This window comes from Procambarus clarkii, chromosome 58, assembly GCF_040958095.1.
Source record: "Procambarus clarkii isolate CNS0578487 chromosome 58, FALCON_Pclarkii_2.0, whole genome shotgun sequence".
Classification (NCBI taxonomy): Eukaryota; Metazoa; Arthropoda; class Malacostraca; order Decapoda; family Cambaridae; genus Procambarus; species Procambarus clarkii.
Window position 1 is genome coordinate 2,616,357 of NC_091207.1, and position 26,619 is coordinate 2,642,975.

The 26,619-nt window shown below is 47.6% G+C and overlaps 1 protein-coding gene across 5 annotated transcripts in view; it reads left to right on the forward strand.

Annotated features, from left to right (window-relative positions):
- The window catches only part of LOC123767961 (uncharacterized), a 301,614-nt gene that overhangs the window by 163,396 nt on the left and 111,599 nt on the right, over positions 1-26,619 (forward strand). Inside the window, exon 8 of one of the 5 annotated variants that reach the window (XR_011223182.1) lies at positions 88-190. The exons of the other annotated variants lie outside the window; for them this stretch is intronic. The gene's annotated coding sequence lies outside the window, so the exon portion shown is untranslated. The remainder of the gene's footprint in view (positions 1-87; positions 191-26,619) is intronic. 5 annotated transcript variants of the gene reach the window in all.

Consider the following 26,619-nt stretch of genomic DNA (forward strand, 5'->3'; position numbering starts at 1 on the left):
AGGGCCGTAATAAAAGGGAGGTTTAATTACCGTAATTTTAATGTACTAATTAGTGGTGCATGATATTAATTGTTAATGCCTTCCTAGGTACTGTGTGGTTAACTAATGATACCGTAATCAAGCCTGTGTACCATTTCTCTGTTTCATTCGAACCTGCTTGTGGAAGTTTTCTCAACACTTCACGATTGAGGTAAGTGTACAGCTTGTGCCAGGGGCCAAGCAAAACCTTCAGTGTTGTTGTAATTGCTAGTTGTGTTAATTAAGCTGACAATGGAGGAACAAGTTGCTGTGTTAGTGGAGCATCCAAACTTTGGTGAAATTAAAGACTTGAAGAAGTCTGAGTTATTGTACATGGCTGAACAATTAATAACACTTTCGCGCTATCCGGACGCATCGGCGCGTCCCGTTTCGTCTAACGCAAACGCATAGTGGACATAAAGTTGAGTCCTCTTTTAAAATATTTGTATAAAATTCAATTTTTATCCGATTTACTTTGGGTTTGTTTCAAACTGCACGCTATGAGGCTCTCTTTCTCACCACTAGGCTGCATGGTACAATAAGTTCATGAAAGGTGTGGATAACTTCGATCAAATGGTATTTTGTCCCAAACGGGTTGCAGGTGGGTGACTTTAGCCGTTTATACTGGTAATGCTTCCCCCATATCATGTATTATATGCATATGTCTGTTTAGGGAATTTTATTCCGATCAATATACAACCAAAAATAACTGTGTGCAACAAGTATAAACTTGACAAACATAACAAAAGTAAAAACATTTCGTGTGTGTTTGACGCTCACTGATATGTTCCAGCGTTGTTTTATATTTGGCGCTATTCTAACTTACGCTTTGTTGATATTTTTTACCTATGAGCACATAGAACATTCTATTGCGAACACATTGACACAAAAATGAATGACGTACATAGAAAATTAATGTCATGAGGGTGAAATAAGTATAAACTTTCAAAGCGCCGTGCGTCGTCCCGTCACTGATACCGGGTAACAATTTTACCACTTCCCACACTCTTGCGGGCGGGCCGCATCATTATTCTACGCTTATATTCATATCACCGTGTTGGGAATTTCATTGCGAGTCCATTGATACCAAAATTAACGCTGTAGAACAAGTGTGGAGGTGATTACAATCCCAAGAGTAAAAACATTTTGTTGCTGATGGGCGCTCACGGCGAGTCATCTTCGTAGTTATTTATTTGGTGCTGGTATCCCTATACGTTTCGTGACTTTTTTTACTGATGTTCTAGAGAATTTTATTGCGAACACGTTGGTACCAAAATGAAATACGTAGCATGAGAACTAAGGTCAGAAGAGTAAAAAGAGTATACACATTTTTGTTTTTACGCTTAAGCGATAAAAACGCAGCGCGCACATTCGGTTGGCTGAGTGACCTTTGCGGAGAGCGCGAAAGTGTTAAAGCGGACAGTTTCCAGGAAAATGTTAAAGGCTCAGCTAGTAAGAGTCATTGTCACACACTTGGTTTAGGAGGAGAAACTTTACGAGGAGTGGTTAGAGGAGTTAGAAGAAGAGTCAAGTGACCAGGTGGCAATTCTAAAGTTAGAGATGGAATCTAAGCTAGAGTCATGGCTAGATTAGAAGCAGAGAAACAGAGGTTGGACGCTCAGTTGTAACTAGAAGAGCAGAGAACTAAGCAGTTAGAAATTCAACAGAGTATAGCAGAAAACAATAACAGCTTAGAGGAGCTGAGAATTGCAGCAGGGCATGGTAACACTAGTAATCATACGTATAGTACTGATAGCTCTTCAAAGTCTAGGAAAAATGTAGATTTGCCTAAATTCAATGAGGAGGATCCAGAAATATTCTTTTTATATTTCCAGAAGTTAGCAGTCAGTATGAATTGGTCTGTGGATCAATGGGTTGCCATCATGCAAGGACAATTTAAGGGGAAAGCCCAGGAAATTTTTGCATCTCTTCCTGATGCTAATTCTTTTGATTTTTAATATGTCCAACAGAACATCTTAAATGCATACCAGCAGACCCCAGAGGTCCATAGACAGAAATTTTGAGGTATAAAGAGAGCACATGATCAGACCATTTCTGATTATACAAGAGTTAAAATTAATCATTTTGATAGATGGGTAAAAGCACTTTCCATTACAGAGTTTGAGACTTTGAGAAACCTCATAGTGACAGAGGAGATTTTAGGTTGTCTACCAGAGAAATTAGCCTTGTTTATAGCTGATCATAAACAAAACACTGACATTATGAAACTAGCCAAGCTAGTAGGTGAATATGAATTGCTCACTAAGGTGCCTTTTTGAGCATAATCAAATACTTATAATTCTAAGAGTAATTATCATGTTCCTAAATCTCATGTTTTCCAGACCAGCTAACTCACCTACTCCCCTGAACTGTTCTCCAGTAAAGCCAAAGATTGAGAAATAGCAGACAGGGTTGTCACCCTCAAATAATGTAGTGTCTAAACCTGTGGGGAAATCTGCCTTCAGTATAATACTGATAAAATGTATAATTTTAGGAATGCAAAATAATGATTAATTCTAAGATAGCTCGAAGGACCAGAATGAGTAATGAAATGAGAAAACCAGTGGCTTATAGATCTATGATTGTGTGAATAAATTTTATTAAGCAATGACTGTAAATTAGATAATTCTAGAGCCAGCCTCCCATGACACATTTTGGGGGGGGGGGTATTCTATGAGATTAATCTATGTGTAACATATATTTATATATATATGTACGACATATATATATATATATATATATATATATATATATATATATGTCGTACCTAGTAGCCAGAATTCACTTCTTAGCCTACTATGCAAGGCCTGATTTGCCTAATAAGCCAAGTTTTACTGAATTAATATAATTTCTCTAATTTTTTTCTTATGAAATGATAAAGCTACCCATTTCATTATGTATGAGGTCAATTTCTGGGGGGAGCCCCGTCGGCTCCCCGGAGCTATCCCAGGCTGATATGCTAATGTCAGACTTTGGCATCAGTCATGTGTATGGAGTTCTTAGGCCTACCGGGGACCACGGCCAGAACCGGGCCCCCTCAGAGAGGCAAGGGGAGCAATGGCCTATAGAAGCCCCCGTGTTAGTGGAAGCATTCTATGTCTGCCATCGACCGGAACAGGCACCCAGAAAGGTAAGCGCCCCAAAACAAACCCCTATTCTGGTTAAAATTGCTACCTAAAACCGAACTAGTGGATAGAACTCCCCAACCGAAAACAAGCAAACTAGTGTGACGTCACACACTGCCGCGCCGCTGTCTGCGCAGCTCCCCCCTTCCCGGGAGGGGGAAGGGGGAGCCCCAGACCCCCCGCGCCGGCTACCCACACCGCAGTTCTTGAGGCTGATGCTATAGGCGATGGTCGTGTGCTCTGGCTCCGGTGTCGCTACTGCACTGTGCTTTGCGTGTGGTGTTAGTTTTGTGGGTGCGAGAGCCAGGAGTTATCTTCAGTACTCGGGCTGCATGCGCCTAGGGCTGCCTTCCCTAGGTGCCCTGTAAGTACTGCCCTTGGGGCTTGGGGCCACCTTCCACAGGCTCCTCGGGGTCTGCCTCTGCTGGTCCGTTTTACCTTTCGGTTTTTCGGCCGCCTGTTGGGCTCTTAATTGGGTGTTCTGTTCTCCCTTGTTACCGGCAGGTAAGAGGCAGTTTGCACTGGTAGGGGCGCAGGGTGCTGCTCAGCTTGTATTTCCCGACATCGCGGCCGGCTCTGTTCCTTGGGGTTCGCTGTCCTCTTGCGGGGTTTTGTTTTTCTTTTTGTTTTTGCTTGGTGGGGGGTTCTGTCATTTTATTCAGTTTGTTTTTGCCCTTCCACTGTTCTCATCGGTGGCGCCCCCTGCTAGGTCCCTGTGAGTGTACACGTCCCTGGGGTTCAGCTTTAGAAGTTTGCTTGGTAGTTTTGGGCGCCGGTTTGCAGCACCCTGCCTGGGACTACCTGAGCGCGAGTCCTCTTAAAGTAAACGCTCAGGACCCTGGGAATCCCCTAGGGGGCGCGTGGGTCCGATGGATGTGACCCCGGAGTCCCCACTCGCTGTGTGCGAGTTTGAGGGTTGCTCGGTCCCCTTGTCTCAGGGTGACCCTCATTGTTTTTGCCTCTGCCACGCTGCCTGTTGGGTCGGTGATACTTTCGACCCTGAGTCCTGTGAGTGTTGCTGCTTGCTTGTGACTCAATTTACCCAATCCTCTGATTCTATTCGGGTACAGGCGGCACGTGCGTTGCAGTCTAGGTTTCGTCTGTTGCAACGCGCTCGGTTGGTTGCTTCCCCGGATGCCCCGGGGCTGCCCCGCTTTGCTTTTCGAGACCCGGACTTGGGGGTGGGGGTCGCTTCGATCCTGGTTCAGTCCGCACCTCCTCGTCCTTCCCCTTCTGTTCGTTCTGGTCCCCCGCCCCTGCTTCCGGCCCCGAAGCGTCTGAGGGTTTCGGGGTCGGAGCAGGGGTTACTTGATCTCGAGACTCGGGCAGCTTCGGGGGTTGCCCCTTCCGGGGGGGGCGGCAGAGGCATTCGAGTCTTGTCTCCCGGCCGAAGCTTCAGGGTCTGACCAGTGGGCCCCTCTTCCTCCAGCTTTTCCGGCTGCTCCGTCCTTGTCTTGTGGGGTCGGGGCTTGGGGAGAGGACTCGGCCTCGGGTCCTGTGGTGACGGACCTCGAGGCTGGGGAGGGGCTGACTTGGGGGCCTTGGGCCCCGCTGGACCCCGCCGGGGTTTTTCTTCCCACTGAGCGGGGCTTATTGTTACAAGGAGTGGGGTTTTCTTTCCCCCCCTCTGCGTACGAGTTGGATTTGGTGTAGGCCCCTCCCCGGGTATGGTTCTGTGTTCCCCTGGGTACGTCGGTTCCGTCCTTCCGGAGGTTTTCGGCTTATCGCATCCAACCTGGTGTGGTGCGAGCGGCCTTTGCAGCTTACCTCCTGCGTGACCCGGATTATGCCTCGGAAATGGATCCGTCCACGTCAAGGTTGGGACTTCGTTCCCTTTCTGGCTCCGTTACGAGGTTCCGGAGTCGTCCTGGCTAGCAGACTGCCCCTTGTTTGGTCTGGATTCCTGGCATTCCTTCTGTCGTTCCCGCACGCTGGAGTGGCGGGAAGCTTCCACGGTGCTTCAGGTTTTCCTGGGGGGTGAACTTGAGTACCTGAATGAGTGCTTGTTTGCCCCTGCCCTTCCCCGCGATGTGGGCGTTATTCAGCTCCATGTGCAGGTTCCCTCCCTTTCGGCGGCGCTCGTGGCGGGGGACTTGCGCGCTCGGGGCCTTTTGTGTTCGGCCTTGCGGTTCTTTTCCCTCCTGGAGCTGTCTTCGGATTGGCTCGTGGAGGATGTGGGGACGCTTGGGTCCGTCCCGGGGTCCGGCACCTTGTCCTCGGCTGCGCGTTCGTCGGCTGCCTTGTTGAAGCTGTTCACGCCGATTTTGCGGGATGCGGTTTCCCTGTTCTATGCTTCCCGTCTCGCGTGTCGGCAGGCGGTGCTGGGTTCCTCCATGGGATCTGCTTGGGCTCTGGCTCTTAGGCGTTCTTCACCTTTTTGTCCTCTCCTGTTTGGGGAGTCGGCCGTGGCGCAGTTTATTCAGGCTGCGTCGGCGGCTTGTCGTCCGATGTCGGACTTGTTGGTTTTCCGGGGGTCCCGGGGTGGGTCTTCCCGGAAAGGTCGTGCCAGGGCTCGGGGTTCCTCTCGTCGTGGTAGGCCTCTGGTGTCAGGTTTGGGGTTGGCTCCTCCTGCGGACCCTCTCTCGTCTGGTCGGCGCGGTGTTCGCGCTGTGCGGGGTTCTGGGTCTCGTAGGGGTCGCCGGCCCTTTCGCGGTTTGCCCCTTTGACGGGGCGATGGGGGGGCGGCTTGCGCTGTTCGCCCGCGCCTGGTCCCACGATTCGTGGGCCTTTCGGGTCGTGTCTCGCGGCCTGCGGTGGCGTTGGGTGGCCCCTCCCCTCTTTGGGGGGTCGGGGCTGGCAGGGCAGGCTTCTTCCCCTGCGCTCTGTCGAGTCGTCTTGGAGTGGGTACGCTTGGGCGTCGTCGAAACGACGTCGTCCCTCAGATGGGTTTCCCGTCTGTTTCCGGTTCCGAAACGGGACTGCGCGGACCTGCGGTTCATTCTGGACTTGTCCCGTCTGAACCCCTGGGTTCATTGCCCCTCCTTTCGGATGACTACGCTGTCTCAGGTTCGGCTCCTCTTGGAGCCGGGAGCTTGGATGGTGTCCCTGGACCTCCGGGACGCTTATTGGCATGTCCCGATTCATCCGCGGTTCAGGGACTGGCTCGGTTTTGTAGTGGGGCGTCTGAGTTACCGCTTTCGTTGTCTCCCGTTCGGGTTGAACCTGGCACCTCGCGTGTTCACACGCCTTACACGGGTTGTGGTGGCTCGTTTGCGTCTCCTAGGTGTTCGAGTGTTGGCCTACCTCGACGACTGGCTGGTTTGGGCTCCCAGCCAGTCAGCTTGCTTGCTAGCCAGGGATTTGGTTCTTTCCCAGCTCGCCGGGTTCGGGTTCTTGGTGAACTGGAGGAAGTCCCATCTGGTTCCCTCACAGGTTCGGACATGGCTGGGTCTCGTGTGGGACTCTCGAACCGCCTCCTTGTCTCTCCCTCCGGAGTCTCTCCTGCGGCTGCGGTCCCGCCTTCGTCTGTTTCTGGAGGGCCCTCGGGTCACCCGGCGGTTGCTCGAGGGGCTGTGCGGGAGCCTGAACTTCGCGATGGTGGTCTACCCGCCGGGTCGGGTTTGGCTTCGACGGCTGTTCTGGTTCCTTCGGGGTTCCCCCTTCCGCCTCTCTCGCGATCGCAGAGTTCGACCCCCGGGGGACTTGCGTCGGTTGCTGCGTCACCGGTTTCCTCTTCGGGTTTTTCGGGGTTCAGTGCCTTGGCGCCTACCCGAGCCCTCGCTCGATGTGTACACGGATGCGTCGTCTCGGCTGGGGTTTTGTGACCAGTGCTCACCAGGCCGGCCAGGGGCGTTGGGATCCGTCCTTCCGTCGAGCTCACAGTCAGTACGGTGCGGGAGTTCGCGGCAGTGTGGTTTGCTCTGGGGAGGATTCGGGTGGCCCGCGGATCGACGATTCGGCTCCATTCGGACTGCTCTCCGGTGGTTCATTGCCTGAACCGCGGGGGTTCGATGCGGTCCTTGTCTCTTTGGGGTTGGTCGCTTCGGGTGACTCGTCTGCTGAGTTCTCGGGGTTTGGCTCTCCTGGCGGTTCACGTACGGGGCGTGTCCAACGTCTTGGCCGACGCCCTGTCTCGCTTCGTTCCTCTCTCCACGGAGTGGACGGTCGACGACGAGTCCTTCCTTTGGCTTTGCCAGACGTTCGGGCGCCCCGAGGTGGACCTCTTCGCGTCGGCGTGGTCGCGGCGTCTTCCCGTTTATGCGGCGCCCTTCCCCGATTGCGAGGCCGTCGGGGTCGATGCCTTTCGGCTCGACTGGACGAGGTGGGGGTTCCTGTATCTCTTTCCCCCGGTTCGGCTGTTGCTCCAGGTCCTGACTCGCTTAGAGACTTACCGGGGGAGAGTTGTCCTTCTGGCCCCTTGGTGGCCGGCCCAGCCTTGGTTTCAGGCGCTGGTTGCTCGGTGTCCGAACCCGAGGGTTTTTCCCGCGGCTCCGCCTCTTTCAGCAGATCGGGCCGGTACGTCACGTAGCTGGTTCGATCTTCTCCTCGAGTCTTCGCGTATGGTTTTTTTGACTCGAGTCTATCATCATCTCTATGGTGATCAGGTGGCCTCCTTGTTGGTGTCCCACCTGAGGGCTTCTTCTCGGCGGCAGTATGCAGTTTTCCTGGCGGTCCTTCCGTTTCTTTTTGCGTCTTCGTCGTGTTAGCTCCTTGTCTGTTCGGGTGGTCTTGTCCTTCCTCTCGTGGTTGTTTCAGGACCGTCATCTTATGCCTAACACTGTCGCTTCGTATCGTGCGGCGCTGGCGGAGCCGCTTCAGCTTGCTTTCGGTATCGATGTTACGTCTGCGCCGTTTCGCAAGCTGTCTCGTGCATTGTTTCACCTCCGGCCTGCTCATGCGTCGCCTGAGCCGTCCTGGTCTTTGGACAGAGTGCTCGCTTTCCTTTCATCTCCTCGTTTCGTTGTGGCCCCTTCGGTCCAGGATTGTTTTTCCAAGGCACTTTTCTTGTTGGCTTTGGCCTCTGGGGGTCGGGTAGGGGAGCTTCATGCTCTCCTCCGGCGCAGGGGTTTCTGCTCTTTTGGTCGTGGTGATAGTTTTGTTCGTTTGCAGCCGTCTCCTTCTTTTCTGGCGAAGAATGAGACTGCTGCGTTCCGGAGGGGTCCATGGGTGGTTGATGCTTGGTTGGTCTGGCCGGGGGTGCATCATGTTTTGTGATCGGCGGTTGCAGCCAGTTGTCTCGGCTTCGAGTTGAGGGGTGAGCGACGACCGCCTCCCGGGTAAGTCCCTCTTTTTCTGTCTGTGGGTAGTTAGCTCCGGGGAGCCGACGGGGCTCCCCCCAGAAAACCAGCGTTGAATGTAATGAAACGCCATTTTCTGGGTGAGTCCCGGAGGCTCCCCGGCATCCCTCCCTCCCTCCAGTCGGCGGTTTTTCGTGTTTTTGACATCCAGCCTCAAGAACTGAGGTGTGGGTAGCCGGCGCGGGGGGTCTGGGGCTCCCCCTTCCCCCTCCCGGGGAGGGGGGAGCTGCGCAGACAGCGGCGCGGCAGTGTGTGACGTCACACTAGTTTGCTTGTTTTCGGTTGGGGAGTTCTATCCACTAGTTCGGTTTTAGGTAGCAATTTTAACCAGAATAGGGGTTTGTTTTGGGGCGCTTACCTTTCTGGGTGCCTGTTCCGGTCGATGGCAGACATAGAATGCTTCCACTAACACGGGGGCTTCTATAGGCCATTGCTCCCCTTGCCTCTCTGAGGGGGCCTGGTTCTGGCCGTGGTCCCCGGTAGGCCTAAGAACTCCATACACATGACTGATGCCAAAGTCTGACATTAGCATATCAGCCTGGGATAGCTCCGGGGAGCCTCCGGGACTCGCCCAGAAAATGGCGTTTCATTACATTCAACGCTGGTTTTTTTTTATTGGAGTTAAAATTAACGTAGATATATGACCGAACCTAACCAACCCTACCTAACCTAACCTAACCTATCTTTATAGGTTAGGTTAGGTTAAGTAGCCGAAAACGTTAGGTTAGGTTAGGTTAGGTAGGTTAGGTAGTCGAAAAAACATTAATTCATGAAAACTAGGCTTATTAGGCAAATCAGGCCTTGCATAGTAGGCTGAGAAGTGAGTTCTGGCTACTAGGTACGACATATATAATATATATATATATATATATTATTAAATATGACCGAAAAAGTAAGATTAATAATTCTAACACGAATTTTCTCAATCTTTCGTACATTACGCTTCACTGTTGGAGGTAAATCAAAAATCACTTCTCCAAAATTCATTTTTATTTCTAGTCTGACGCGACACGGGCGCGTTTCGTAAAACTTATTACATTTTCAAAGACTTCACAAATACACAACTGATTAGAACGTATCTCTGATTTTATATCTACATTTGAGTGAGGTGGTAAGGGTGATGTGGCATTAACACAAGACAGAACAGGATTGGATATTAATAGGGTATTAAAAGTATCAACGCAAGACAGAACAGAAACAATGGGTATTGAATAGAAGTGTTTGTAGAAAGCCTATTGGTCCATATTTCTTGATGCTTCTATATTGGAGCGGAGTCTTGAGGTGGGTAGAATATAGTTGTGCAACTATATTCTATGCACAACTATATTCTACCCACCTCAAGACTCCGCTCCAATATAGAAGCATCAAGAAATATGGACCATTAGGCTTTCTACAAACACTTCTATTCAATACCCATTGTTTCTGTTCTGTCTTGCGTTGATACTTTTAATACCCTATTAATATCCCCTCCTGTTCTGTCTTGTGTTAATGCCACATCACCCTTACCACCTCACTCAAATGTAGATATAAAATCAGAGATACGTTCTAATCAGTTGTGTATTTGTGAAGTCTTTGAAAATGTAATAAGTTTTACGAAACGCGCCCGTGTCGCGTCAGACTAGAAATAAAAATGAATTTTGGAGAAGTGATTTTTTATTTACCTCCAACAGTGAAGCGTAATGTACGAACGATTGAGAAAATTCGTGTTAGAATTATTAATCTTACTTTTTCGGTCATATTTAATAATATATGTCTACAGGAAAGACTGCTACCAAAATATACTAATATATATATATATATATATATATATATATATATATATATATATATATATATATATATATATATATATATATATATATATATGTATATATATATATATATATATATATATATATATATATATATATATGCAAACAAGCCTGAATGGTCCCCAGGACTATATACAACTGAAAACTCACACCCCAGAAGTGACTCGAACCCATACTCCCAGGAGCAACGCAACTAGTATGTACAGGGACGCCTTAATCCGCTTGACCATCACGACCGGACATAAGGAAGTGATAGCCGAGGCTATTTGAACCACTTCCCCGCCGGCACTCGGATGGTAATCTTGGGCATAGCATTTTATCAAATCACCTCATTCTTTGGGGCACACGTGAGGAACACAAATGCAAACAAGCCTGAATGGTCCCCAGGACTATATACAACTGAAAACTCACACCCCAGAAGTGACTCGAACCCATACTCCCAGGAGCAACGCAACTAGTATGTACAGGGACGCCTTAATCCGCTTGACCATCACGACCGGACATAAGGAAGTGATAGCCGAGGCTATTTGAACCACTTCCCCGCCGGCACTCGGATGGTAATCTTGGGCATAGCATTTTATCAAATCACCTCATTCTTTGGGGCACACGTGAGGAACACAAATGCAAACAAGCCTGAATGGTCCCCAGGACTATATACAACTGAAAACTCACACCCCAGAAGTGACTCGAACCCATACTCCCAGGAGCAACGCAACTAGTATGTACAGGGACGCCTTAATCCGCTTGACCATCACGACCGGACATAAGGAAGTGATAGCCGAGGCTATTTGAACCACTTCCCCGCCGGCACTCGGATGGTAATCTTGGGCATAGCATTTTATCAAATCACCTCATTCTTTGGGGCACACGTGAGGAACACAAATGCAAACAAGCCTGAATGGTCCCCAGGACTATATACAACTGAAAACTCACACCCCAGAAGTGACTCGAACCCATACTCCCAGGAGCAACGCAACTAGTATGTACAGGGACGCCTTAATCCGCTTGACCATCACGACCGGACATAAGGAAGTGATAGCCGAGGCTATTTGAACCACTTCCCTGCCGGCACTCGGATGGTAATCTTGGGCATAGCATTTTATCAAATCACCTCATTCTTTGGGGCACACGTGAGGAACACAAATGCAAACAAGCCTGAATATATACAACTGAGTTTTCAGTTGTATATAGTCCTGGGGACCATTCAGGCTTGTTTGCATTTGTGTTCCTCACGTGTGCCCCAAAGAATGAGGTGATTTGATAAAATGCTATGCCCAAGATTACCATCCGAGTGCCGGCGGGGAAGTGGTTCAAATAGCCTCGGCTATCACTTCCTTATGTCCGGTCGTGATGGTCAAGCGGATTAAGGCGTCCCTGTACATACTAGTTGCGTTGCTCCTGGGAGTATGGGTTCGAGTCACTTCTGGGGTGTGAGTTTTCAGTTGTATATAGTCCTGGGGACCATTCAGGCTTGTTTGCATTTGTGTTCCTCACGTGTGCCCCAAAGAATGAGGTGATTTGATAAAATGCTATGCCCAAGATTACCATCCGAGTGCCGGCGGGGAAGTGGTTCAAATAGCCTCGGCTATCACTTCCTTATGTCCGGTCGTGATGGTCAAGCGGATTAAGGCGTCCCTGTACATACTAGTTGCGTTGCTCCTGGGAGTATGGGTTCGAGTCACTTCTGGGGTGTGAGTTTTCAGTTGTATATAGTCCTGGGGACCATTCAGGCTTGTTTGCATTTGTGTTCCTCACGTGTGCCCCAAAGAATGAGGTGATTTGATAAAATGCTATGCCCAAGATTACCATCCGAGTGCCGGCGGGGAAGTGGTTCAAATAGCCTCGGCTATCACTTCCTTATGTCCGGTCGTGATGGTCAAGCGGATTAAGGCGTCCCTGTACATACTAGTTGCGTTGCTCCTGGGAGTATGGGTTCGAGTCACTTCTGGGGTGTGAGTTTTCAGTTGTATATAGTCCTGGGGACCATTCAGGCTTGTTTGCATTTGTGTTCCTCACGTGTGCCCCAAAGAATGAGGTGATTTGATAAAATGCTATGCCCAAGATTACCATCCGAGTGCCGGCGGGGAAGTGGTTCAAATAGCCTCGGCTATCACTTCCTTATGTCCGGTCGTGATGGTCAAGCGGATTAAGGCGTCCCTGTACATACTAGTTGCGTTGCTCCTGGGAGTATGGGTTCGAGTCACTTCTGGGGTGTGAGTTTTCAGTTGTATATAGTCCTGGGGACCATTCAGGCTTGTTTGCATTTGTGTTCCTCACGTGTGCCCCAAAGAATGAGGTGATTTGATAAAATGCTATGCCCAAGATTACCATCCGAGTGCCGGCGGGGAAGTGGTTCAAATAGCCTCGGCTATCACTTCCTTATGTCCGGTCGTGATGGTCAAGCGGATTAAGGCGTCCCTGTACATACTAGTTGCGTTGCTCCTGGGAGTATGGGTTCGAGTCACTTCTGGGGTGTGAGTTTTCAGTTGTATATAGTCCTGGGGACCATTCAGGCTTGTTTGCATTTGTGTTCCTCACGTGTGCCCCAAAGAATGAGGTGATTTGATAAAATGCTATGCCCAAGATTACCATCCGAGTGCCGGCGGGGAAGTGGTTCAAATAGCCTCGGCTATCACTTCCTTATGTCCGGTCGTGATGGTCAAGCGGATTAAGGCGTCCCTGTACATACTAGTTGCGTTGCTCCTGGGAGTATGGGTTCGAGTCACTTCTGGGGTGTGAGTTTTCAGTTGTATATAGTCCTGGGGACCATTCAGGCTTGTTTGCATTTGTGTTCCTCACGTGTGCCCCAAAGAATGAGGTGATTTGATAAAATGCTATGCCCAAGATTACCATCCGAGTGCCGGCGGGGAAGTGGTTCAAATAGCCTCGGCTATCACTTCCTTATGTCCGGTCGTGATGGTCAAGCGGATTAAGGCGTCCCTGTACATACTAGTTGCGTTGCTCCTGGGAGTATGGGTTCGAGTCACTTCTGGGGTGTGAGTTTTCAGTTGTATATAGTCCTGGGGACCATTCAGGCTTGTTTGCATTTGTGTTCCTCACGTGTGCCCCAAAGAATGAGGTGATTTGATAAAATGCTATGCCCAAGATTACCATCCGAGTGCCGGCGGGGAAGTGGTTCAAATAGCCTCGGCTATCACTTCCTTATGTCCGGTCGTGATGGTCAAGCGGATTAAGGCGTCCCTGTACATACTAGTTGCGTTGCTCCTGGGAGTATGGGTTCGAGTCACTTCTGGGGTGTGAGTTTTCAGTTGTATATAGTCCTGGGGACCATTCAGGCTTGTTTGCATTTGTGTTCCTCACGTGTGCCCCAAAGAATGAGGTGATTTGATAAAATGCTATGCCCAAGATTACCATCCGAGTGCCGGCGGGGAAGTGGTTCAAATAGCCTCGGCTATCACTTCCTTATGTCCGGTCGTGATGGTCAAGCGGATTAAGGCGTCCCTGTACATACTAGTTGCGTTGCTCCTGGGAGTATGGGTTCGAGTCACTTCTGGGGTGTGAGTTTTCAGTTGTATATAGTCCTGGGGACCATTCAGGCTTGTTTGCATTTGTGTTCCTCACGTGTGCCCCAAAGAATGAGGTGATTTGATAAAATGCTATGCCCAAGATTACCATCCGAGTGCCGGCGGGGAAGTGGTTCAAATAGCCTCGGCTATCACTTCCTTATGTCCGGTCGTGATGGTCAAGCGGATTAAGGCGTCCCTGTACATACTAGTTGCGTTGCTCCTGGGAGTATGGGTTCGAGTCACTTCTGGGGTGTGAGTTTTCAGTTATATATATATATATATATATATATATATATATATGTCGTACCTAGTAGCCAGAATGCACTTCTCAGCCTACTATGCAAGGCCAGATTTGCCTAATAAGCCAAGTTTTCATGAATTAATTGTTTTTCGACTACCTAACCTACCTAACCTAACCTAACCTAACTTTTTCGGCTACCTAACCTAACCTAACCTATAAAGATAGGTTAGGTTAGGTTAGGTAGGGTTGGTTAGGTTCGGTCGTATATCTACGTTAATTTTAACTCCAATAAAAAAAAATTTACCTCATACATAATGAAATGGGTAGCTTTATCATTTCATGAGAAAGAAATTAGAGAAAATATATTAATTCACGAAAACTTGGCTTATTAGGCAAATCTGGCCTTGCATAGTAGGCTGAGAAGTGCGTTCTGGCTACTAGGTACGACATATATATATATATATATATATATATATATATATATATATATATATATATATATATATATATATATATATATATATATATATATATATATATTAAGTTAGTATTATTTTGGTAGCAGTCTTTCCTGTATACATATATTATTAAATATGACCGAAAAAGTAAGATTAATAATTCTAACACAAATTTTCTCTATCTTTCTTACATTTCTTTTCACTGTTGATGGTAATTCAAAGATCAATTCTCCAAAATTCATTTTTATTTCTAGTCTAAAAATAAAAATAAAAATGAATTTTGGAGAATTGATCTTCGAATTACCATCAACAGTGAAAAGAAATGTAAGAAAGATAGAGAAAATTCGTGTTAGAATTATTAATCTTACTTTTTCGGTCATATTTAATAATATGATAATATTATATAATATTAATATTTAATAATATATATATATATATATATATATATATATATATATATATATATATGTCGTACCTAGTAGCCAGAACTCACTTTTTGGCCTACTATTCAAGGCCCGATTTGCTTAATAAGCCAAGTTTTCCTTAATTAATATATTTTTTCTAATTTTTTTCTTATGAAATGATAAAGCTACCCATTTCATTATGTATGAGGTCAATTTTTTTTTATTGGAGTTAAAATTAACGTAGATATATGACCGAACCTAACCAACCCTACCTAACCTAACCTAACCTATCTTTATAGGTTAGGTTTGGTTAGGTAGCCGAAAAAGTTAGGTTAGGTTAGGTTAGGTAGGTTAGGTAGTCGAAAAACAATTAATTCATGAAAACTTGGCTTATTAGGCAAATCGGGCCTTGCATAGTAGGCTGAGAAGTGCGTTCTGGCTACTAGGTACGACATATATATATATATATATATATATATATATATATATATATATATATATATATATATATATATATATATATATATATATATATATATATATATATATATATATATATATATATATATATATAACTGAAAACTCACACCCCAGAAGTGACTCGAACCCATACTCCCAGAAGCAACGCAACTGGTATGTACAAGACGCCTTAATCCACTTGACCATCACGACCGGACATAATGAGGTGATAGCCGAGGCTATTTGAACCACCCCACCGCCGGCACTCGGATAGTTATCTTGGGCATAGCATTTTACCAAATCACCTCATTCTTTGGGGCAACACGTGAGGAACACAAATGCGAACAAGCCTGAATGGTCCCCAGGACATATGCAACTGAAAACTCACACCCCAGAAGTGACTCGAACCCATACTCCCAGAAGCAACGCAACTGGTATGTACAAGACGCCTTAATCCACTTGACCATCACGACCGGACATAATGAGGTGATAGCCGAGGCTATTTGAACCACCCCACCGCCGGCACTCGGATAGTTATCTTGGGCATAGCATTTTACCAAATCACCTCATTCTTTGGGGCAACACGTGAGGAACACAAATGCGAACAAGCCTGAATGGTCCCCAGGACATATGCAACTGAAAACTCACACCCCAGAAGTGACTCGAACCCATACTCCCAGAAGCAACGCAACTGGTATGTACAAGACGCCTTAATCCACTTGACCATCACGACCGGACATAATGAGGTGATAGCCGAGGCTATTTGAACCACCCCACCGCCGGCACTCGGATAGTTATCTTGGGCATAGCATTTTACCAAATCACCTCATTCTTTGGGGCAACACGTGAGGAACACAAATGCGAACAAGCCTGAATGGTCCCCAGGACATATGCAACTGAAAACTCACACCCCAGAAGTGACTCGAACCCATACTCCCAGAAGCAACGCAACTGGTATGTACAAGACGCCTTAATCCACTTGACCATCACGACCGGACATAATGAGGTGATAGCCGAGGCTATTTGAACCACCCCACCGCCGGCACTCGGATAGTTATCTTGGGCATAGCATTTTACCAAATCACCTCATTCTTTGGGGCAACACGTGAGGAACACAAATGCGAACAAGCCTGAATGGTCCCCAGGACATATGCAACTGAAAACTCACACCCCAGAAGTGACTCGAACCCATACTCCCAGAAGCAACGCAACTGGTATGTACAAGACGCCTTAATCCACTTGACCATCACGACCGGACATAATGAGGTGATAGCCGAGGCTATTTGAACCACCCCACCGCCGGCACTCGGATAGTTATCTTGGGCATAGCATTTTACCAAATCACCTCATTCTTTGGGGCAACACGTGAGGAACACAAATGCGAACAAGCCTGAATGGTCCCCAGGACATATGCAACTGAAAACTCACACCCCAGAAGTGACTCGAACCCATACTCCCAGAAGCAACGCAACTGGTATGTACAAGACGCCTTAATCCACTTGACCATCACGACCGGACATAATGAGGTGATAGCCGAGGCTATTTGAACCACCCCACCGCCGGCACTCGGATAGTTATCTTGGGCATAGCATTTTACCAAATCACCTCATTCTTTGGGGCAACACGTGAGGAACACAAATGCGAACAAGCCTGAATGGTCCCCAGGACATATGCAACTGAAAACTCACACCCCAGAAGTGACTCGAACCCATACTCCCAGAAGCAACGCAACTGGTATGTACAAGACGCCTTAATCCACTTGACCATCACGACCGGACATAATGAGGTGATAGCCGAGGCTATTTGAACCACCCCACCGCCGGCACTCGGATAGTTATCTTGGGCATAGCATTTTACCAAATCACCTCATTCTTTGGGGCAACACGTGAGGAACACAAATGCGAACAAGCCAGAATGGTCCCCAGGACATATGCAACTGAAAACTCACACCCCAGAAGTGACTCGAACCCATACTCCCAGAAGCAACGCAACTGGTATGTACAAGACGCCTTAATCCACTTGACCATCACGACCGGACATAATGAGGTGATAGCCGAGGCTATTTGAACCACCCCACCGCCGGCACTCGGATAGTTATCTTGGGCATAGCATTTTACCAAATCACCTCATTCTTTGGGGGAACACGTGAGGAACACAAATGCGAACAAGCCTGAATGGTCCCCAGGACATATGCAACTGAAAACTCACACCCCAGAAGTGACTCGAACCCATACTCCCAGAAGCAACGCAACTGGTATGTACAAGACGCCTTAATCCACTTGACCATCACGACCGGACATAATGAGGTGATAGCCGAGGCTATTTGAACCACCCCACCGCCGGCACTCGGATAGTTATCTTGGGCATAGCATTTTACCAAATCACCTCATTCTTTGGGGCAACACGTGAGGAACACAAATGCGAACAAGCCTGAATGGTCCCCAGGACATATGCAACTGAAAACTCACACCCCAGAAGTGACTCGAACCCATACTCCCAGAAGCAACGCAACTGGTATGTACAAGACGCCTTAATCCACTTGACCATCACGACCGGACATAATGAGGTGATAGCCGAGGCTATTTGAACCACCCCACCGCCGGCACTCGGATAGTTATCTTGGGCATAGCATTTTACCAAATCACCTCATTCTTTGGGGCAACACGTGAGGAACACAAATGCGAACAAGCCTGAATGGTCCCCAGGACATATGCAACTGAAAACTCACACCCCAGAAGTGACTCGAACCCATACTCCCAGAAGCAACGCAACTGGTATGTACAAGACGCCTTAATCCACTTGACCATCACGACCGGACATAATGAGGTGATAGCCGAGGCTATTTGAACCACCCCACCGCCGGCACTCGGATAGTTATCTTGGGCATAGCATTTTACCAAATCACCTCATTCTTTGGGGCAACACGTGAGGAACACAAATGCGAACAAGCCTGAATGGTCCCCAGGACATATGCAACTGAAAACTCACACCCCAGAAGTGACTCGAACCCATACTCCCAGAAGCAACGCAACTGGTATGTACAAGACGCCTTAATCCACTTGACCATCACGACCGGACATAATGAGGTGATAGCCGAGGCTATTTGAACCACCCCACCGCCGGCACTCGGATAGTTATCTTGGGCATAGCATTTTACCAAATCACCTCATTCTTTGGGGCAACACGTGAGGAACACAAATGCGAACAAGCCTGAATGGTCCCCAGGACATATGCAACTGAAAACTCACACCCCAGAAGTGACTCGAACCCATACTCCCAGAAGCAACGCAACTGGTATGTACAAGACGCCTTAATCCACTTGACCATCACGACCGGACATAATGAGGTGATAGCCGAGGCTATTTGAACCACCCCACCGCCGGCACTCGGATAGTTATCTTGGGCATAGCATTTTACCAAATCACCTCATTCTTTGGGGCAACACGTGAGGAACACAAATGCGAACAAGCCTGAATGGTCCCCAGGACATATGCAACTGAAAACTCACACCCCAGAAGTGACTCGAACCCATACTCCCAGAAGCAACGCAACTGGTATGTACAAGACGCCTTAATCCACTTGACCATCACGACCGGACATAATGAGGTGATAGCCGAGGCTATTTGAACCACCCCACCGCCGGCACTCGGATAGTTATCTTGGGCATAGCATTTTACCAAATCACCTCATTCTTTGGGGCAACACGTGAGGAACACAAATGCGAACAAGCCTGAATGGTCCCCAGGACATATGCAACTGAAAACTCACACCCCAGAAGTGACTCGAACCCATACTCCCAGAAGCAACGCAACTGGTATGTACAAGACGCCTTAATCCACTTGACCATCACGACCGGACATAATGAGGTGATAGCCGAGGCTATTTGAACCACCCCACCGCCGGCACTCGGATAGTTATCTTGGGCATAGCATTTTACCAAATCACCTCATTCTTTGGGGCAACACGTGAGGAACACAAATGCGAACAAGCCTGAATGGTCCCCAGGACATATGCAACTGAAAACTCACACCCCAGAAGTGACTCGAACCCATACTCCCAGAAGCAACGCAACTGGTATGTACAAGACGCCTTAATCCACTTGACCATCACGACCGGACATAATGAGGTGATAGCCGAGGCTATTTGAACCACCCCACCGCCGGCACTCGGATAGTTATCTTGGGCATAGCATTTTACCAAATCACCTCATTCTTTGGGGCAACACGTGAGGAACACAAATGCGAACAAGCCTGAATGGTCCCCAGGACATATGCAACTGAAAACTCACACCCCAGAAGTGACTCGAACCCATACTCCCAGAAGCAACGCAACTGGTATGTACAAGACGCCTTAATCCACTTGACCATCACGACCGGACTTCAGGCTTGTTCGCATTTGTGTTCCTCACGTGTTGCCCCAATGAATGAGGTGATTTGGTAAAATGCTATGCCCAAGATAACTATCCGAGTGCCGGCGGTGGGGTGGTTCAAATAGCCTCGGCTATCACCTCATTATGTCCGGTCGTGATGGTCAAGTGGATTAAGGCGTCTTGTACATACCAGTTGCGTTGCTTCTGGGAGTATGGGTTCGAGTCACTTCTGGGGTGTGAGTTTTCAGTTGCATATGTCCTGGGGACCATTCAGGCTTGTTCGCATTTGTGTTCCTCACGTGTTGCCCCAAAGAATGAGGTGATTTGGTAAAATGCTATGCCCAAGATAACTATCCGAGTGCCGGCGGTGGGGTGGTTCAAATAGCCTCGGCTATCACCTCATTATGTCCGGTCGTGATGGTCAAGTGGATTAAGGCGTCTTGTACATACCAGTTGCGTTGCTTCTGGGAGTATGGGTTCGAGTCACTTCTGGGGTGTGAGTTTTCAGTTGCATATGTCCTGGGGACCATTCAGGCTTGTTCGCATTTGTGTTCCTCACGTGTTGCCCCAAAGAATGAGGTGATTTGGTAAAATGCTATGCCCAAGATAACTATCCGAGTGCCGGCGGTGGGGTGGTTCAAATAGCCTCGGCTATCACCTCATTATGTCCGGTCGTGATGGTCAAGTGGATTAAGGCGTCTTGTACATACCAGTTGCGTTGCTTCTGGGAGTATGGGTTCGAGTCACTTCTGGGGTGTGAGTTTTCAGTTGCATATGTCCTGGGGACCATTCAGGCTTGTTCGCATTTGTGTTCCTCACGTGTTGCCCCAAAGAATGAGGTGATTTGGTAAAATGCTATGCCCAAGATAACTATCCGAGTGCCGGCGGTGGGGTGGTTCAAATAGCCTCGGCTATCACCTCATTATGTCCGGTCGTGATGGTCAAGTGGATTAAGGCGTCTTGTACATACCAGTTGCGTTGCTTCTGGGAGTATGGGTTCGAGTCACTTCTGGGGTGTGAGTTTTCAGTTGCATATGTCCTGGGGACCATTCAGGCTTGTTCGCATTTGTGTTCCTCACGTGTTGCCCCAAAGAATGAGGTGATTTGGTAAAATGCTATGCCCAAGATAACTATCCGAGTGCCGGCGGTGGGGTGGTTCAAATAGCCTCGGCTATCACCTCATTATGTCCGGTCGTGATGGTCAAGTGGATTAAGGCGTCTTGTACATACCAGTTGCGTTGCTTCTGGGAGTATGGGTTCGAGTCACTTCTGGGGTGTGAGTTTTCAGTTGCATATGTCCTGGGGACCATTCAGGCTTGTTCGCATTTGTGTTCCTCACGTGTTGCCCCAAAGAATGAGGTGATTTGGTAAAATGCTATGCCCAAGATAACTATCCGAGTGCCGGCGGTGGGGTGGTTCAAATAGCCTCGGCTATCACCTCATTATGTCCGGTCGTGATGGTCAAGTGGATTAAGGCGTCTTGTACATACCAGTTGCGTTGCTTCTGGGAGTATGGGTTCGAGTCACTTCTGGGGTGTGAGTTTTCAGTTGCATATGTCCTGGGGACCATTCAGGCTTGTTCGCATTTGTGTTCCTCACGTGTTGCCCCAAAGAATGAGGTGATTTGGTAAAATGCTATGCCCAAGATAACTATCCGAGTGCCGGCGGTGGGGTGGTTCAAATAGCCTCGGCTATCACCTCATTATGTCCGGTCGTGATGGTCAAGTGGATTAAGGCGTCTTGTACATACCAGTTGCGTTGCTTCTGGGAGTATGGGTTCGAGTCACTTCTGGGGTGTGAGTTTTCAGTTGCATATGTCCTGGGGACCATTCAGGCTTGTTCGCATTTGTGTTCCTCACGTGTTGCCCCAAAGAATGAGGTGATTTGGTAAAATGCTATGCCCAAGATAACTATCCGAGTGCCGGCGGTGGGGTGGTTCAAATAGCCTCGGCTATCACCTCATTATGTCCGGTCGTGATGGTCAAGTGGATTAAGGCGTCTTGTACATACCAGTTGCGTTGCTTCTGGGAGTATGGGTTCGAGTCACTTCTGGGGTGTGAGTTTTCAGTTGCATATGTCCTGGGGACCATTCAGGCTTGTTCGCATTTGTGTTCCTCACGTGTTGCCCCAAAGAATGAGGTGATTTGGTAAAATGCTATGCCCAAGATAACTATCCGAGTGCCGGCGGTGGGGTGGTTCAAATAGCCTCGGCTATCACCTCATTATGTCCGGTCGTGATGGTCAAGTGGATTAAGGCGTCTTGTACATACCAGTTGCGTTGCTTCTGGGAGTATGGGTTCGAGTCACTTCTGGGGTGTGAGTTTTCAGTTGCATATGTCCTGGGGACCATTCAGGCTTGTTCGCATTTGTGTTCCTCACGTGTTGCCCCAAAGAATGAGGTGATTTGGTAAAATGCTATGCCCAAGATAACTATCCGAGTGCCGGCGGTGGGGTGGTTCAAATAGCCTCGGCTATCACCTCATTATGTCCGGTCGTGATGGTCAAGTGGATTAAGGCGTCTTGTACATACCAGTTGCGTTGCTTCTGGGAGTATGGGTTCGAGTCACTTCTGGGGTGTGAGTTTTCAGTTGCATATGTCCTGGGGACCATTCTGGCTTGTTCGCATTTGTGTTCCTCACGTGTTGCCCCAAAGAATGAGGTGATTTGGTAAAATGCTATGCCCAAGATAACTATCCGAGTGCCGGCGGTGGGGTGGTTCAAATAGCCTCGGCTATCACCTCATTATGTCCGGTCGTGATGGTCAAGTGGATTAAGGCGTCTTGTACATACCAGTTGCGTTGCTTCTGGGAGTATGGGTTCGAGTCACTTCTGGGGTGTGAGTTTTCAGTTGCATATGTCCTGGGGACCATTCAGGCTTGTTCGCATTTGTGTTCCTCACGTGTTGCCCCAAAGAATGAGGTGATTTGGTAAAATGCTATGCCCAAGATAACTATCCGAGTGCCGGCGGTGGGGTGGTTCAAATAGCCTCGGCTATCACCTCATTATGTCCGGTCGTGATGGTCAAGTGGATTAAGGCGTCTTGTACATACCAGTTGCGTTGCTTCTGGGAGTATGGGTTCGAGTCACTTCTGGGGTGTGAGTTTTCAGTTGCATATGTCCTGGGGACCATTCAGGCTTGTTCGCATTTGTGTTCCTCACGTGTTGCCCCAAAGAATGAGGTGATTTGGTAAAATGCTATGCCCAAGATAACTATCCGAGTGCCGGCGGTGGGGTGGTTCAAATAGCCTCGGCTATCACCTCATTATGTCCGGTCGTGATGGTCAAGTGGATTAAGGCGTCTTGTACATACCAGTTGCGTTGCTTCTGGGAGTATGGGTTCGAGTCACTTCTGGGGTGTGAGTTTTCAGTTGCATATGTCCTGGGGACCATTCAGGCTTGTTCGCATTTGTGTTCCTCACGTGTTGCCCCAAAGAATGAGGTGATTTGGTAAAATGCTATGCCCAAGATAACTATCCGAGTGCCGGCGGTGGGGTGGTTCAAATAGCCTCGGCTATCACCTCATTATGTCCGGTCGTGATGGTCAAGTGGATTAAGGCGTCTTGTACATACCAGTTGCGTTGCTTCTGGGAGTATGGGTTCGAGTCACTTCTGGGGTGTGAGTTTTCAGTTGCATATGTCCTGGGGACCATTCAGGCTTGTTCGCATTTGTGTTCCTCACGTGTTGCCCCAAAGAATGAGGTGATTTGGTAAAATGCTATGCCCAAGATAACTATCCGAGTGCCGGCGGTGGGGTGGTTCAAATAGCCTCGGCTATCACCTCATTATGTCCGGTCGTGATGGTCAAGTGGATTAAGGCGTCTTGTACATACCAGTTGCGTTGCTTCTGGGAGTATGGGTTCGAGTCACTTCTGGGGTGTGAGTTTTCAGTTGCATATGTCCTGGGGACCATTCAGGCTTGTTCGCATTTGTGTTCCTCACGTGTTGCCCCAAAGAATGAGGTGATTTGGTAAAATGCTATGCCCAAGATAACTATCCGAGTGCCGGCGGTGGGGTGGTTCAAATAGCCTCGGCTATCACCTCATTATGTCCGGTCGTGATGGTCAAGTGGATTAAGGCGTCTTGTACATACCAGTTGCGTTGCTTCTGGGAGTATGGGTTCGAGTCACTTCTGGGGTGTGAGTTTTCAGTTGCATATGTCCTGGGGACCATTCAGGCTTGTTCGCATTTGTGTTCCTCACGTGTTGCCCCAAAGAATGAGGTGATTTGGTAAAATGCTATGCCCAAGATAACTATCCGAGTGCCGGCGGTGGGGTGGTTCAAATAGCCTCGGCTATCACCTCATTATGTCCGGTCGTGATGGTCAAGTGGATTAAGGCGTCTTGTACATACCAGTTGCGTTGCTTCTGGGAGTATGGGTTCGAGTCACTTCTGGGGTGTGAGTTTTCAGTTGCATATGTCCTGGGGACCATTCAGGCTTGTTCGCATATATATATATATATATAGATAGATAGATAGACACACACACACACACACACACACACACACACACACACACACACACACACACACACACACACACACACACACACACACACACACACACACAGATATTACAGGAAAGAGATGGTTGGGTTGACTGCATCTATCTGGACCTAAAAAAGGCTTTCGACAGAGTTCCACATAAGAGGTTGTTCTGGAAACTGGAAAATATTGGAGGCGTGACAGGTAAGCTTCTATCATGGATGAAAAATTTTCTGACTGATAGAAAAATGAGGGCAGTAATCAGAGGCAATGTATCGGAATGGAGAAATGTCACAAGTGGAGTACCACAGGGTTCAGTTCTTGCACCAGTGATGTTTATTGTGTACATAAATGATCTACCAGTTGGTATACAGAATTATATGAACATGTTTGCTGATGATGCTAAGATAATAGGAAGGATAAGAAATTTAGATGATTGTCATGCCCTTCAAGAAGACCTGGACAAAATAAGTATATGGAGCACTATTTGGCAAATGGAATTTAATGTTAATAAATGTCATGTTTTGGAATGTGGAATAGGAGAACATAGACCCCACACAACCTATATATTATGTGAGAAATCTTTAAAGAATTCTGATAAAGAAAGAGATCTAGGGGTGGTTCTGTAACACGGGTTAGGGTTTCTCTCTCTTATCTACCTTCTACTCCCCCTCTCTACCCGTATTCTTACTTTATAAATTTACAAGGGACTCCAAACTTTTACCAAAGCCAACTCCACGCTCCGTGGTCCTAAGACGATTGACCGACTTAGGATTCTACACCCAGTGTGACGTGACCTAGGCTCTGAGCAAAACCCTAGAGTCGCCTCTACGCTGCCACCACCAGACCAGCAACACCGAGCAATGATCGAGGTCTGGATCGATCACGCTAATTAATCAACCTTGGGGCTTGATCCCCACTATAACCGATGACCGTGGAAACTTAAGAGTGTGAGATTAATTACACGGGAATGATTCGATGTTAGAATCGATGTTAGAATCGGCGCCCAATCCAACTCTGCCTCGTGTGGACCACGTGACCAGGACAAGTATACACATAAAACACATGGAAATAATAAAAATGCAAAATACTAACAAATTTAATTTATTAAAAGAAAAACTAAAACAAAATCGAAATACGTTCACTCCCTGTCACTTTAACACTCCCTACTTGACCTGACTGGCAATGAGACTACCTCTATAAATAACCATAGCAACTATACCTTGGGCAACCAGCTAAAGATGTTGGGCTGATCTTGGGGAGAGGTAAGATGGTTGGCCTCTCCCAGTTGCTCCTGTTTCCACACTGATCTGTCCTCGCCTGATCTAGCCCAGACTAGAACATTGTAACCTTCCGCCTCGCTTACCCCAGTTACTTAGCAAGGTTTAAGTTATAACAATTAACCTCTGTTTGCACTGAATTGATCCAGACTGGTTGAATTATTTTACTGAAATTAAATTACACAAGCCTCTAACGGCAGAGCTGTTTCCGATCACAAAAATGGTTATTAAAACTTTGAGAAATAGTAGACCTGTCAACCCTGATGACCTATGACCGCCGGTCACTCCGCCTTACAAGTTAGATCTGATTCGTGACGTCACTGATGGTGACTTAAACTCAATAATTAGAATACTCTTGATATTGTATCCAGTACTATTATACAATACAATTTTAATGCAAAATGAATAAAGGCTAATTTTCTCTAAATTACTGAATACTATAGGATGATTCATTATACGCAGCTATGAACAAAGCGTCGGTTATTTCCACCGCGAATTCCCCTGGGGGTCAGGTTCCCAGGTCACCATGCGGGCTCAGCTTCCCATTCTCTTTTGTCGATAAACCCCACTGGATAATTCTTACAACAGCCTAGTTTGTTACAACCCCCCCGCACAAGCACTTAGTAAACCTTGTTAATTTGTTAAAAATCACGAGGTTTAGCATCCAAACCCACAATTCAACTCATGCCACAAACAAAAGCTAACCTAACTAATAAAATTTGACAAATAATAGTCCAACATCATAATAAACATGTTCATATTTTTCTCAGCTATCAACTGACAGCAATCTTCTAACATCAGGAAACATACATCCTATCCTTACTGACATAGCTAAATAACATGTCCCTACTCTACCATCAAAGACTAGCTATTAAACTCTCTTGGCTCTTCACTAGCCAAGTTCATGTGTCCTCTAGAGCCGGCCACACCGTACTCAAACATAAACATTAAAGTTATAACTTCAGACTGAACTTTCAGTCATCCGGGAGCGTACTACGGAACTATCAGGTACACATCCGTGTACTAACCACTCCCCATCAATGTCAACCTTGACATGTTAAGGAACACACCTAACGTTTATTACCTGTATCTAAAAATAAAAAATTCCTATACTATATCACAGGTTTCAGCTGACTGTACAGCCAAGTGTTCTCACTCACTAGAAGTGTCAGTGTTTATATTGGTCCGCCTCTCCTGTGTTCAAACAT